The sequence below is a fragment of the Chelonoidis abingdonii genome, chromosome 1 (genome assembly GCF_003597395.2).
Source record: "Chelonoidis abingdonii isolate Lonesome George chromosome 1, CheloAbing_2.0, whole genome shotgun sequence".
NCBI lineage: Eukaryota > Metazoa > Chordata > Testudines > Testudinidae > Chelonoidis > Chelonoidis abingdonii.
In genome coordinates, this window is record NC_133769.1 from 18,552,189 (window position 1) to 18,567,708 (window position 15,520).

A 15,520-nucleotide genomic window follows, 5' to 3' on the forward strand; every position below is an offset into this window, starting at 1 on the left:
TGGTGGACTTTTGGAGGTACATTTAGGGACTAAATTCAGCCCTAGTCTAAATGGTACAACTCAACTGACTTCATTATACTTACATCCATTTACATTAATGTAAAATGTGACCCATTAAGTTTCTAGAGGAAGAAATTTTTCAATGTTTTGTCATTCTGTACAGACTAGCTTAGGAAGGAAGAGCTGTTCCTGAGAAAAGGCAAGAACTGGCTGATGCAGTGTAGGGAAATGTGAATGTGTTGGTTTCCTTTATGGCTCTCACAGTGGCTATGTTTAGTTTCACAGATGAGGCACTTCACATTTGTTATCCTTACAACAAAAGTTAATGGCCCAAATCTCAGCTGTAGTTGAGAAGTGCACAGCACAGCTCCAGGGTTGAAAAGATGCCCTTTGCATTCCTCTAATCTTGACTTTGCTGTCTGCTAGTCCTGTTCCTGGAGAAATAATGCTAATAGACATAAAGGGCCATTATATGGATCAGTGAGTTTTAAGGAAGACTTGCCCATACCCAGGTTTCCCATAGCCACACTTTCTGCATTAGAAGCAGTGAGCAGGGTGGCATAGAACTATTATACCAGATTTACAGGTCATAAAACCATCCTTTCTCTCATTCACGCTGTTGGGAATCCACTTTTGAAGAGCTTAGTTATAATGGGCCAAACTGGAACACCAAGTTTATACATGCCCACACTTGGTGGAGTAGGGTTCAAAATCTGGGTGTGAATTCAGACCCAGCTGTGCCAGAGAGAATGCTAAAGTATACTAGTTTTGCTTGGAGCACCTTGGTTTGTTTGACACCACACTTTGGGTCAGACGGCTGATTGTAAATTGAGGAGAATAAAGAATGGGAAAATGGTGTATGAAAAAACACAAGCCTATCCAATTTCACACACTTACACTCTGCAGTGCCCTGCATGTAGCAGCCTTCTCAGGGGTGTACAAGCTAATATGTAAATGCCAGAGAGTGATGCTGTGATTTCTCATTGCTGCACATGGTAGAGTCAGAAGTGAAGTGAGAAGAGATGCTGCTTCCTAGGGTAGTTGATTGTCACCAGCTGGGACCTTACACTTGGTTCCAATAGCCCTGACTGGGAGAACAAGGAGCAGCAGTTCTGAATTTTAGGAAAGGTTGGGCTCAATGCTGAGAGGCTACCCAAGTCTGTGTCATAAGTCCTATACTGTTAACAGCTAAAAGAAATTCTTCTCCAACTCAAATGATAGAAGCCTGCACTTTTGGAGCAGGAGGATCTGGGTTCTATTCTTGTTGTTTGCATAAAATTCTGAGGAGCCATGATGTACAGAGTTGTGTCAGGATGAAGTTCCTAGGTAGTCATGGATTTGTTACAGTGGAAACAAATACATATATATAAAATTAAATGAAATAATATTTTGCATTTTTTAATATGATTGCAAAATATCAATTAATTTGATTAGCCTAACATTTTCTCTGGCAGGCGTTGGTTGCATTCACTTGCAAATTATTTAAGCCTGGGTATGTGTGTTTATGGACTTTGTGTTTATAACATGGCTACTTGAAAAGTCAGTTTTGTATAATGAATTTGTCTTACAGATAAAAGTTTTAGAGAAAACAATGATTCACATTTTGTTCTGCTTAGGTCCTTACAATGGTATATAAGCCTTTTCTTTTTCCGCTGTACAGTTAGAGCCAGATTCAGCCTCAAGGAAATCAATGGGAATTTGCTTTGCTTTCAGTGGGATTATAATTTGGAACATAAATCCTGATCCAAAGCCCATTTAAGTCAATGGACAGACTCATATTGACTTCTGTAGGATTTGGAACAGACCCTTAGAATGTTCATATACACATGACCAGGCATACATAATTGGTTTGATTAAATTACAAATATGGGCACATTTTTGGGTGAACCTGAAAGGAAATTCTTTCTAAGAAAAGACATTTTAATAATCTCCTCACATTCATGTGCTTAGGAATTTCTACAGAAAAAAATTATCATCTCTCTTTGATATAATGCAAGCAGCCATACGCCTTTTAGAGTAGAATAAAATTCAACTCCTGAAATTTGTGAGATTTTATAAAGGAGATTATAATTAAGAAATGGCTATAATACAGTTACTCAGGTGCAATCCTTTTTTAACTGTATCATTTTTAATTGGATCCAACCTACATATCTTGGAGCAATGTACTGGGGACTGATAAGGATACCTGTTTCTAAGAAAAAATGAAAGGATAAGAAAAAATGCAGGTAGTATCACATGGACATTTTGTATAGAATGCAATTAATTGACTGATAAGAGAGCTATATCTTCCTCCTGCCTAAGTTAGAGACTATAAACTTTCTTTGGATTTCTTTTCTCCATAATATCTACTGTGAGCAATTGTGTTAGTTCTGCTCTTAAGCCACTTGTATCCTTTCTAAAACCCACAACTGCTCCAATACCCCCAGATATTTTTCCTCTTGTCACCCTTAATGGTTGGTTTTCATCCTGGCTTTGAATCCCTGTGCTTGATGTCACCGATGGTGCAACATTTTTGTCATGATTTTGTTAATAAAATGCTTGAGCTGCTTGGAAAAAGTCTGCAGCTCTTTGCAGGCTATTGCCTGCATTTCCAGTTCCAGCCTTAGTGAGATCTTTTGTCACCGTCTACCTCACAGGTTGTCATGTTTTATAACTAATTTATCTTGCAAATCATAAGAGCATCTCTGGTCATGTTGAAATTTCTTTCCTCAATCTAATATCCTCTCATCTGCTTTTTTCTCAGGACTTTGTGTAGCTTATCCTCGAACCATATTCTTACACCAATGTAAGCTTTCCAGCTCTGTTCAATATCTTCATCAATGACTTAGATGTTCGTACAGAAAGTACGCTTATTAGGTTTGCAGACGATGCCAAACTGGGAGGGATTGCAACTGCTTTGGAGGACAGGGTCAAAATTCAAAATGATCTAGACAAATTGGAGAAATGGTCTGAGGTAAACCGAATGAAGTTCAATAAAGACAAATGCAAAGTGCTCCACTTAGGAAGGAACAATCAGTTTCACACATACAGAATGGGAAGAGACTGTCTAGGAAGGAGTATGGCAGAAAGAGATCTAGGGGTCATAGTGGACCACAAGCTAAATATGAGTCAACAGTGTGATACTGTTGCAAAAAAAGCAAACGTGATTCTGGGATGCATTAACAGGTACGTTGTAAACAAGACACGAGAAGTCATTCTTCCGCTCTACTCTGCGCTGGTTAGGCCTCAACTGGAGTATTGTGTCCAGTTCTGGGCACCGCATTTCAAGAAAGATGTGGAGAAATTGGAGAGGGTCCAGAGAAGAGCAACAAGAATGATTAAAGGTCTTGAGAACATGACCTATGAAGGAAGGCTGAAAGAATTGGGTTTATTTAGTTTGGAAAAGAGAAGACTGAGAGGGGACATGATAGCAGTTTTCAGGTATTTAAAAGGGTATCATCAGGAGGAGGGAGAAAACTTGTTCACCTTAGCCTCTAATGATAGAACAAGAAGCAATGGGCTTAAACTGCAGCAAGGGAGATTTAGGTTGGACATTAGGAAAAAGTTCCTAACTGTCAGGGTAGTTAAACACTGGAATAAATTGCCTAGGGAGGTTGTGGAATCTCCATCTCTGGAGATATTTAAGGGCAGGTTAGATAAATGTCTATCAGGGATGGTCTAGACAGTATTTGGTCCTGCCCTGAGGGCAGGGGACTGGACTCGATGACCTCTCGAGGTCCCTTCCAGTCCTAGAGTCTATGAATCTATATTCTGTTTCATAGTGCTAGATAAATAGAGATTCCTGTTTCTATTTGTTTTTAACCAAAATGCCTTTGTTCCCACCTCTTCTGTATCTTGTTTGGCTGCACAGAATGTGATCTTTTATCTTTCAATCAGTTTTTCCTCTTGTGGTTATCTGCCAGAATCTATTGCTCAAACATTTCTAAATTAATCTCAGATTTGCTAGGAAAAATAAAAATAAAATGTTAATTTCTCACTTGTTTTCTAATTGGCTGTATCATACATATACATATATTCGCCGATCCACCACGAACACTTTGCACCAGTGGCAGAGCTAATACAGAAGAAGGAAGGTAGAGTGGGGAAAAACACCCTCCTGGCAGCCTTTAAGAATATGTATGGCACCTTTTCAAGCATATTATGCAATTGACAAAAGGAGGTTAAGGTGACCACACTGCAAATGTGAAAAATTGGGATGAGAGTGGGGGGTAATAGGAGCCTATATAAGAAAAAGACCCAGAAATCAGAACTGTCCTTATAAAACTGAGACATCTGGTCACCCTAAAGGAGGTATACAACTTGAATTTTTACACAGGGCTGGAGAACAAGCCCACCCTTCACTCACCGAGTAGCAGCAGCTCCTGTCCCGTGGGGTTGGGTCTGGTTCCCCACACTGGGCAGCTGAGAATCAGAGACTAGCTACAGGTTCTCTAACAGACCTTTCCCTCTTCACTGCACCAGAGCTCTGCTTGGCTGCAGTATAAATACAGACAGGGTGGAGGTTTAGATCATTGGCAAGGTTTCTAGGAAAGAAAAAGTATTCATCCTCTGGTTGGATTCCTTGCCATCACTTGCCTGGGTTTCCCACCAACTCTTTAGAGACTTCCCTCCCTCACTGCTACTATCCTTTTTCACATCCCAGGTAGGTTGTGGCTGAGAATCAATCATGAAGCAACAGGCTGCTTTTAATACATCAAAATAGTGATGTTTCAGCAGCAACAGAAAATCTTCCACTAATCCCTGGCATTGCCTTACCGCTCAACAGCTATTGCAAAAGGGTGTGAAAAGCCAAGCAGTTTCAATTTTCCTCACAGAATCTCTGACTAAAGGGTTCTGTCACATTCCATTATCCTTTCGCTCTGTTACATTTACTTTGAATAGATAATAGGAAGAATGTGTTAGAGTTTCAGTTTAAGATTCACCTACATTCACAATACATTTCAAATGACATTTTAGGGACTACATCTAAATGTCTTGAATACTTGGAAGGTTGGAAATTCAGAGTTGAGTCCCATTTGCTTCTATTGGAATCAATTGGTATTGCGGGTTCACAATACCTCTGAAAATCAGGCTATACAACTTGGTGCGTACATTTTACTAAGAACCTAACTTTAGGCACATCTTGTCCTTAGTATTTAAGCTATAATCACACTGTTTCATGCCCTCAGTAGAGTGGCTTACATGACTGTTTATGGCACTTCTAAATTTGCCCCTTGGTCTCAGAGCCAGAACTGAAAAATGGTTTCAAAGTTTTGGCTGAATAATATATTCAGAAATATTTTTTTGCAGCTAATGACCATGAACTGAGCAGCACAGTTTCCGCCGCAAACTCTGCTCTCCTGCTCTTGCAGCACTAGCAAATTTCTTCATGTTGTCAGTACTGGGCTTCCACGGAAGCTACAGAAGGCAACCTTTTCTCTCTGTTTTGGGGCCATCGTGAACTGAGCTGCACAGCTTCTGCTGCAAACTCTGCTCTCTCGCTCTTGCAGCTCTAGCGAGCTTCCTGTTTCCATGAAAGCTACAGAAGACAACCATTTCCTGCCTTTCATTGGCATCTTGAACTGAACAGCTCTCCTACATTTCACGCCCTTTTTCCAGGATTACCTGTGCAGGCGCCATAGCATGGCAAGCATGGAGCCCGCTCAGATCTCCACTGCAGTTTTGACCATTGTAAATACCTTGCGCATTATCCAGCAGTATGTGCAGTACCTGCAAAATTGGGCTAGGAAGCCACAACAGCACAATTACTATACTGATGAGGACATGACACAGACATTCCTAGAAGCACGGCATGTGGTGGATGGGAGATCATGGCGACGTTGGGCCAGGTTCATGCCGTGGAACACCGGCTCTGGGCCCAGGAAACAAGCACAGACTGGTGGGACCGCATAGTATTGCAGGTCTGGGATGATTCCCAGTGCCTGCAAAACTTTTGTATGCATAAGGCGATTTTCATGGAACTTTGTGACTTTCTGTCCCCTGCCCTGAAGCAAAAAGACACCAAAATGAGAACAGTTCTCACAGTTGAGAAGCGAGTGGCCATAGCACTGTGGAAGCTTGCAATGGCCGACAGCTACCCATCAGTCGGGAATCAGTTTGGGGTGGGCAAATCTACTGTGGTGCCTGCTGTGCTGCAAGTAGCCAACACAATCATTGACCAGCTGCTATCAAGGGTAGTGACTTTGGGAAATGTGCAGACCACTGTGGATGGCTTTAATGCGCTGGGTTTCCCTAACTGTGGCGGGGTAATAGATGGAACGCATATCCCCATCTTGGTCCCGGCACACCAGGGCAGCCAGTACATAAACCACAAGGGGTACTTTTCCATGGTGCTGCAAGCAGTGGTGGATTACAAGGGATGTTTCACCGACATCATCATGGGATGGCCGGGAAAGGTGCATGACGCTCGCATCTTCAGGAACTCCGGTCTGTTTGAACAGCTGAAGGAAGGGACTTACTTCCCAGACCAGAATGTTGGGGATGTTGAAATGCCTGTAGTTATTCTCGGGGTCCCAGCCTACCCCTTAATGCCATGGCTCATGAAGTTGTACACAGGCATCCTGGACTGTAGTAAGGAGCAGTTCAACTATAGGCTGATCAAGTGCAGAATGGTGGTAGAATGTGCTTTTGGACGTTTGAAAGCACGCTGGCACAGTTTACTGACTCGATTAGATCTCAGCACAACCAATATTCCAATTGTAATTGCTGTTTGTTTTGTGCTCCACAATATCTGTGAGAGCAAGGGGGAGACGTTTATGGTGGGGTGGGAGGTTGAGGCAACTCGCCTGGTGGTCAATTTCGCACAGCCAGATAACAGGGAGACTAGAAGAGCGCAGCAGGGCGTGCTGCACATCAGAGAAGCTTTGAAAGCCAGTTTCATGATTGTCCAGGGTACAGTGTGACAGATGTGTTTGTTTCTCCTGCAGTTACCCACCCCCTATATATATGAAAGGAAATAAAGTCACAGTTGTTTAAAAACCATTCTTTATTATTTGTTGCACAACACATTGAGAGAAATCAGAAGGTAGACTGGGGGTAAGGGGGGGTATTGGGTTGGGGGGGTGGAGGAGGAGGGAAGGACACATCCGGAAACCAAATAAAAAGTTCACTTATGCCAGCTTTCTGCTGCTTGGGCAATTCTCTGGGGTTGAGTGTGTGGGTCCTCATAGCCTCCCCACTCATATTCTTGGGCATCTGGGTGAGGAGGCTATGGAACTTGGGGAGGAGGAAGGGCATTTGTATAGGGGCTGCAGCATCAGTTTGTGGTCTTGCTGCCTTTCCTGCATTAGATCCACCATACAGCACAGCATGTCAGTTTGCTCCTCCATAAGCTTGACCATAGCATCTTGCCTGCTCTCATTGCACGTGTCCCTCCTCTCTTCGTGTTCCTGTAATGCTTTATGAGACTCCGCAATTATTTGCCTCCACGCATTCAACTGGGTCCTATCAGTGCAGAAGGACTGCATGAGCTCAGCAAACATGTTCTCCCGAGTTCATTTTTTTCCACTTTCTAATCTGGACCAGCCTTTGGGACAGAGTAGATAAGGGCTGCATTGAAACATTTGCACCTGTGGGAGGAGAAAAAAAGAGGGTAGTATTTTAAAAGATACATTTCAGAGAACAAAAGGGACACTCTTTCTTAGTGAAACAGGCAATTCATAGTACACAGCACATGTTCTTTCTGTACAAGTTAGCATCTTGCCTCTTATACTGAAGTGCATGCCGCTTTGGTGTGAGTAAGCCATCACACACATCCAGGCAAGAGAATTCAGCTTCCAGGCAGCCATGGTGCATCTAATTTACCTCGATTTCAGTAAGACATTTGATACAGTTCCACGTGGGGAATTATTAGTTAAATTGGAAAAGATGGGGATCAATATGAAAATTGAAAGGTGGATAAGGAACTGGTTAAAGGGGAGAATACAACGGGTCGTACTGAAAGGTAAACTTTCAGGCTGGAAGGAGGTTACTAGTGGAGTTCCTCAGGGATCGGTTTTGGGACCAATCTTATTTAATCTTTTTATTACTGACCTTGGCACAAAAGGTGGGAATATGCTAATAAAGTTTGCGGATGACACAAAGCTGGAAGGTATTGCCAATACAGAGGATGACCGGGATATCATACAGGAAGATTTGGATGACGTTGTAAACTGGAGTAATAGTAACAGGATGAAATTTAATAGCAAAAAGTGCAAGGTCATGCATTTAGGGATTAATAACCAGAACTATTGTTAAGATAGGGAGGAATCAGTTGGAAGTAACAGAGGAGGAGAAGGACCTTGGTGTATCGGTTGATCAGGGGATGACAATGAGCTGCCAATGTGATGTGGTTGTGAAAAAAAGCTAATGCGGTCCTGGGATGCATCAGGCAATGTATTTCAGTAGAGATAAGGAGGTGTTAGTACCATTATACAAAGCACTGGTGAGACCTAATCTGGAATACTGTGTGCAGTTCTGGTCTCCCATTTTAAGAAGGAAAAATTCAAACTGGAACAGGTTCAGAGAAGGGCTAACTAGGATGATCCGAGGAATGGAAAACCTGTCTTATGAAAGAAGACTCAAAGAGCTTGGCTTGTTTAGCCTAACCAAAAGAAGGCTGAGGGGAGATATGATTGGTCTCTATAAATATATCAGAGGAATACACCAGGGAGGGTGACTTGATTCTTTATAAAGTATATCAGCAGGCCGATAAATAATTAGGGAGCAGAGAGGACACTATTTAAGTTTACCAATGTGGACAACAAGAACAAATGGATATAAACTGGGGACACTAGGAAGTTTTTTTAAGCTGAAATTAGAATAAGGTTTCTAACCATTTCAGTGGAGTGACAAGTTCTGAAGCAGCCTTCCAAGGGGAAGTAGGGGCGGCAAAAGACATATCTGGCTTTAAAAACTAAGCGTTGGATAGTTTATGGAGGGGCATGGTATGATGGATAGGTCCTGAATTTTGGGCCAATGTTAATTTTGGTGCAATTGAGTTCTGATTATCAGCAGGTGTTAAGTGATGCCCAGTGCGTCGTGATGGTGGATGTTAGATGTGGATCTGGGATCTGAGCCTACTACAGAGAGATTCTTCCCGGGTACTGCCGCGCGTGAGTCTTGCCCACATGGTCTCCGGGTTTAGCTGATCGCCATATTTTGGGGTTGGGAAGGAATTTTTCTCCAGGGCACCAGGGCAGATTGGCAGAGGCTCTGGAGGTTTTTCACCTTCCTCTGCAGCATGGGGCACAGGTCACTTGCTAGATGATTCTCTGCAGCTTGAGGTCTTCAAACCACAATTTGAGGACTTCAATAACTCAGACATAGGTTAGAGGTTTATTACAGGAGTGAGTGGGTGAGATTCTATGGCCTGCATTGTGCAGGAGGTCAGACTAGATGATCATAATGGTCCCTTCTGACCTTAAAGTCTATGGTAAGCACTAGGGCCATGTGGGGTTCTGCTTCTTCTGCATTCATTTAAATGTTTTCAGACTGCTGGGCCCCCTTTTCCATAGCAAGCAATGCCTGGTGGGTTTGCCATATAAAAGGAGCAACTGTGGACTTTCTGGGATGATCGCTTCACACACCTCTCCTCTCCCTCCCCTCTCCCCCCCGCGCCCACCACGTGGCTCTGATGAGGCTCTGAGCAGGGATGAGCCCTTTAAACTAAACGCAAACAGCTCAGAGTGGCTGGCTTGTCCCCTGTCCCCCACTGCATGGCTTTGATCAGGCTCTCACTCACCAGAAGTACCTTCTCCAAGGACATGGTCTGAGCACTCACCTTGGGAGTGCGGGGGAGGCTATTGGCTCCAGCGTTAAGAACAGTTACTGGCTAGGGGGGAAAACGAATTCCTCACTTGCTGCCTGTGCACTGTCCCCTCCTCCTCCTCTTCATCCTCCAATAACTCACCCTCCTCGCTCCATGCAACTCCCCCCTTGCAGGTGTCCAAGGACAGTTGTGGAGTAGTGGTGGCATCACCCCCCATAATAGCATGCAGCTCACGATAGAAGCGGAATGTATGGGACTGTGACCCAGAGCACCCATTTGGCTCCCTGGCTTTTTGGTACACTTGCCTGAGCTCCTTGATTTTTGTATGACACTGCTCTGTGTCCCTGAAGTAGCCTCTTTCCATCATGGCCCTGGAGACTTTAGCGTACGTATTTGTGTTCCTTTTTTTGGAACGTAGTTCTGCCATAACAGATTAGTCTCCCCGACATGCGACGAGATCCAGTACCTCCCGTTTGGACCATGCTGGAGCTCGTCTGCAAATCCGGGACTGTATGATCTCTTGAGATGGTGGACTCTGCATGGTCGCCTGTGATGATGGACTGTGCTGATGGTCACCTGATGGTGACCAAACAGGAAATTAAATTCAAAAGTTCCCGGGACTTTTCCTGCCCACCTGGCTGGTGCATCAGAGTTGAAAGTGTTCTCCAGAGCGGTCACAAGGGAGCATTCTGAGATAACTCCCAGAGGCCAATAACATCGAATTGTGTCCACAATACCTTTAATCCGAGATTGTGATCTCGATTTAAGCGCTGGTCCACTTGCTGAGGTGGAGTACAGAAATTGGATTAAAGAACTGTTTAAATCGAAAAGCTGGTCTGGTCATGTGGATGGATATTTTTTTTCCAAATTAACTTGGCTAATTCTGAAATAACTTACTAGTGTTGACCACGCCTAGGAAAGGATGGCAAGATGCAGCAGCACCACCTGGTGGTGAAGATCACTTTGAAGCATTTGTAGCAAAAGCACAGGGTTAGAGTCTGCAGCTTTTGAAAATACCAGGGAGAAGGCACATTCCTTTCCTGAAACTGGTGCACGTTTTACCTGTTAAAACTCTATTCATCCTAAACAATGCCAATATTCTGTATGCCTGCAGAATAGCTGAGACTCTCACGTGCATTATTCATTCTGAGATGCAAATTATTATTTTTTTCTGTGCTTGTACAGTATCTAGCACAGTGGGGTCTTGGTCCATGACTGGGGTTCATAGACAACGTGACAATACAAATAATAATTAATTATTTTTATATTACAATACATGTAGAAGCTCCAACCATAAAAAGTTCCCATTGTGCTAAGTGCTGTAAACGCACAATAAGAGACAGGCCCTGCTGCAAGGAATGTGCAGTCTAAATCAACAAGCCAGGTGGACAGTAAGGAAACATTATTATCTCTATTTTACAGATGGAGAAATGCAGCCCAGACTAATTAGCTGTCTTACTCAACACCCCAGCTTTACTGCCGAAAAGTGCTATACAAGAGCAAGGCATTAGTAGTAAGTATTACTGTTGATTGTAAAGGAGCCAGCCAGTTCCCTGCTATCACAGATTTATTCATCTCTCACATTAACCTCACCCCATTCATACTCCCAGACTATGTACCCAACATTAACTTTGTCCTCTTCATTTATTCTGTAAAGGAAATATGTTGTGAGATGTATACTGTGATTTTATTCATTGTTTATTGAAGGCCTAGTTCAAAACCCACTAAAGTCAATAGATTCTTTTCCATTTTTTTCCAGAGGCTTGGGGTCATGGGCTAAATACATTGGCCCAGATCCACAAAGTTACTTAAATACCTAAACCCCAGATTTGGGCACCTAAATCCCAGTTTTGGCTCCACTGCAATCCCCAAAACTCATACCAAACCCTGTAGGTGCCTAAACTCCCTTGACTCCTTAGTTTTCAAAGTAAATGTTCCCTCAGTGCCTAAGTTTTTGCCTCTGAGCATGCGCACTGCTGCCTCCTCGGCCTAGGTGTCCAGATGTCTATCACCCATCTAAGCCGCAGAACAATCCAGAAACAAGGGGATATAGGCATTCAGCCACCCAAGTCATGTGCTGCTCCCAGACCAGTAGGTGAGCTCAGAAGCCGATTACTGTATTGGATTCCATTCAAAATTGAGGAGGAGGTTGCAGTACCAACCTTATGACTTAGCCCAGTGGTAGGAATACCACTTGCATAGGATATGTAGGACCCGGTTAAACTTCCCCCTCTACCAGAGGAGGCAAAATGTATTTGAACCAGGGTCACCCACCTCTGAAGAGCTAACGGATATTCTGATGTGGGGCTCTCTCAGTCTCTCCCATTGAAGCTGTTCCACTCTGGATAAATAATGAAAGAGTTATTGGAGCAGAAGGATTGGTCCACAGGGCTCCGCTTGCCCAAGGGGGTGCCTAACCACTGGATTACAGAGTCATTCTCTCTCAGTGAGGATTGAGGGAGGCTGAGATAGAATGTGCTTTGCTGTTCTCTGTTACAGGGAAGTGGGGTTTGGTTTTTTTTGTGTTAGTTTTGTTTTGTGGTTGTTGTGGAGTTAGTTTCAGGGTTTCTTTTGTTTGCCCTTTGGTCTGGCATGGCCAGCCCAGGGGACAGTTTGTTGTGGATTCTGAGGGTTTAACCTGTGGCCAGGGCTTGCAGATTCTGATTCCAGACTCTGCCTCCATGGAGCAGTGTGTTCTACAGTAAATAAAATGTAAGTAATTGTTTTATAGGGAACATTGTTATTGTATGAGTTAGTATTTTATCATATTGAAATTGGACCTCTTGCATACCGTAGCAAGGCAGTGGGATTCGCCACAGCCCCGCTGAGGGACGAGCCTCCCCTAGCACCATGGGCGGAGCCAGTGGGTCCTGCGCCCGCCCTCCCAGAGGTCATGGCGCAGGACAGGAAGTAGAAAAGCCCCACTGCAAAGCTCAATTGAAGGCCAGCCGCCGGAGAGGCCAGACGCCTGTGGCCTAACTCCGGGTTCTGGAATGCCGACAAAGCGCGGCCATCCTGAGGACAGGCCGGGCCAGCAGAGCCTATCCCTTGCCAGCTACCCCAGAGAGGAACCGCGCCTACACCCTCACCAGCTACCCCGAGGAGGAGCCTCGCCTACCCCTCGCCAGCTACCCGGAGAAGGAGCCGCGCCTACCCCTCGCCAGCCATGAGGAGGAGCCACGCCTACCCTTTACTAGTTACCTGGAGGAAACGATGGTCCTGGAAACTGCCGAGGACGCCAGCCAAACACAGGTACCTTATGAGGAGGAGTCCAGAAGTAGCCCGGGGAAAGCCAACCCTGGCCTGGCCGCAGCAGGGCCAGAACCAATGTCAGTGTGTTGCCGTCAGGATCCCCGCTGACGCAGCAGCGAGTCTTCTGCCACTGCCAGGGCCCCGGGCTGGAATGCAGTGGAGCAAGTGGGCCTGCGTCCCCCCTGCCACCCTACTCATGGGTGGCCGTTTCCCCCTTGCGCCAGACACTCAGAAGCCAGAACTCTTGACTGTGTGTTTGCTGCCCTGTCCTGACCTAGGGCCAGGGCTCACATTGAACACTTGGCTCAGCCTCTGCTTAAGGGCCCGAGCTCCTGATGGTTTGTTTACTGGCCCGCCCTGACCCAGGGCTTAGGCCCAGAGTGACCTAGTGCGAGGCGGTGGGATACCCCACAGCCCTGCGGAGGGACGAGCGTCGGCCGAGCTCTTCTACAAATAGAAAATTGGATTTTAGCATCTCAAAGCAATATCTTATTTGGATCCTTATATACATTTTGGGGAATTTTAAGGGATAAAGTCTATCAAATATTTGGAAAGTTTTTAAAAGTGTAGAACTTGGTAAAGTGGAATATTGTTTTCGTTAGTCTCCACTAAAACACACTTTCAACCATGAAGTACAGTGATTAAAGAAATGTCATCTTATACATGCAATGATCACAGCAAGTGGAAACATTTAATGAAAGAATTGTAAACTCTCCTAAAGATATTTCAGAACATAGCTGAGAAATAAATGAGGAGCTAAGAAAGAAAAGTAAAGTGATAGGAGATATACCAGAAGAACAAACATCTTCATGCTTTGATCTTGGTTTGGATTATATGAAAGAGATTGAATAGGTTGTTACAAAGATGGACATGCCTAAAGTTACGGTGCTTTAGATGCAGAAGACTATTAAAATGTCCAAAAAGACAAGAGACCTGTTAATATTATAATAACAACATAAAGATGTTAATTTTGTTTATTTAGCTATCTTGTGGGTTGATTTTGTTGTTGTTTTTGTTTAAGGAAGGTAATCTATGAAGGGTTAAGCTACAGCAGGAAGTTCCCACAGATCCTGTAGAACACGATTCAGGTGCAAACCTTCTGTTGAGTCACACATGTTCTCATCAAGAAACAGGAATCAGTTGCAGACACAGACAGAGAATACAGCCAGGAGTGATTACAGGAACATCAGTCCCATGCTCACTTTATAAGTTAGTTGCGCTATTGCATGGCAGACATGCAAAAAGTGTCTTCAAAGATTAAAAAAACCTTTCACCCTATCAAAACATTTTTACTTGAGGCATTTTGGAAAACTAATTCTTAAATAGTCATTGTCTAACTCAGTATGCTCATATTCTTAGGTGCGCCCAACCCTGCCCAACACCTGAAATGAATAAAAATGCATCATAACTTTAAAACAAATTTACATACTGTGAAACGGAGGATACTTGGTAAAGGATCCTCTGTTCTTTGCAAACAACTCTTACTTCAGATCTGAGAAACTCATTATACCAAACCCATGGCTTGCATAAAAAGTAATATGTGAGGTATCTACAGAAAGCTTGTGACTTATCAAGGTTCAGTTATTGTGAGATGTGTGTAGGAAGAATATAACTCCATGGAAAGTATGCTTTATGGATTTGGAGCAGAAGTTAGTCACAAAGAGATAATATGTCTCAGGCTATGTCTACTCTACCATGGGATTGATGCTCCAGCAATCAATGCACCAGGGGTCGATCTAACGGTCTAATGTAGACTCGCTAAGTTGATAGCAGTCGACCCCAGTACTCCACTGGGAATGAGAGGAGTAAGGTAAGTTGATGGAAGAGTGTCTCACATCAACCCAGCATGGTGTAGACACTGCAGAAAGTCAACCTAAGCTAAGTTGAATCCAGCTACATTATTCATATAGCTGGAGTTGCGTAACTTAGGTCGACTTACTGTGGTTGTGTAGACATAGCTTCAGTGATGGTCAGTTCAAGCAGCCAAGAGTTGTCACCATGCTCTGGTTGGCTGGTAATATAATGCAAGGCTCAGTTTTCTAGCTTTACTCCATTCCAAGATTTTCAATTTCAAAGCATCAGAGACAACTGCAAACAATCAAAACCAATTGGAGGTAAAAAAGGAACATTACAACAGACAGGAAATTGCTGAGAAGATGACTTAGGACAAAAGTCTGTTTCAGTATAACACAGGATGAGGAAAGGCACACTGGACCCATTCACTGGGGAGACAGCTAGAGTGGTGGGAGCATGCTCATGAAAAATGGGATCCTAGCTTCTGTTAAGCCATCCAGCTCTGCAAAAGATTGAATTTGCAGGGCAAATCCTACTTTATTAGACAGGAAAGTGGATTATTAAGAATAGGCTCAGGTTTGTGATTTATGATTTCTTTTGTATTGTAACCATTTGCTTCCATCACTCACTCTGGTTTTGAGTTGAATCTGTTCTTTCTGAAATAAACCTTCTTTGGTTTTGCTAGAAGTGCTAACGCAGGAGCAGTGGTTTCAGGTAAAATTGGTA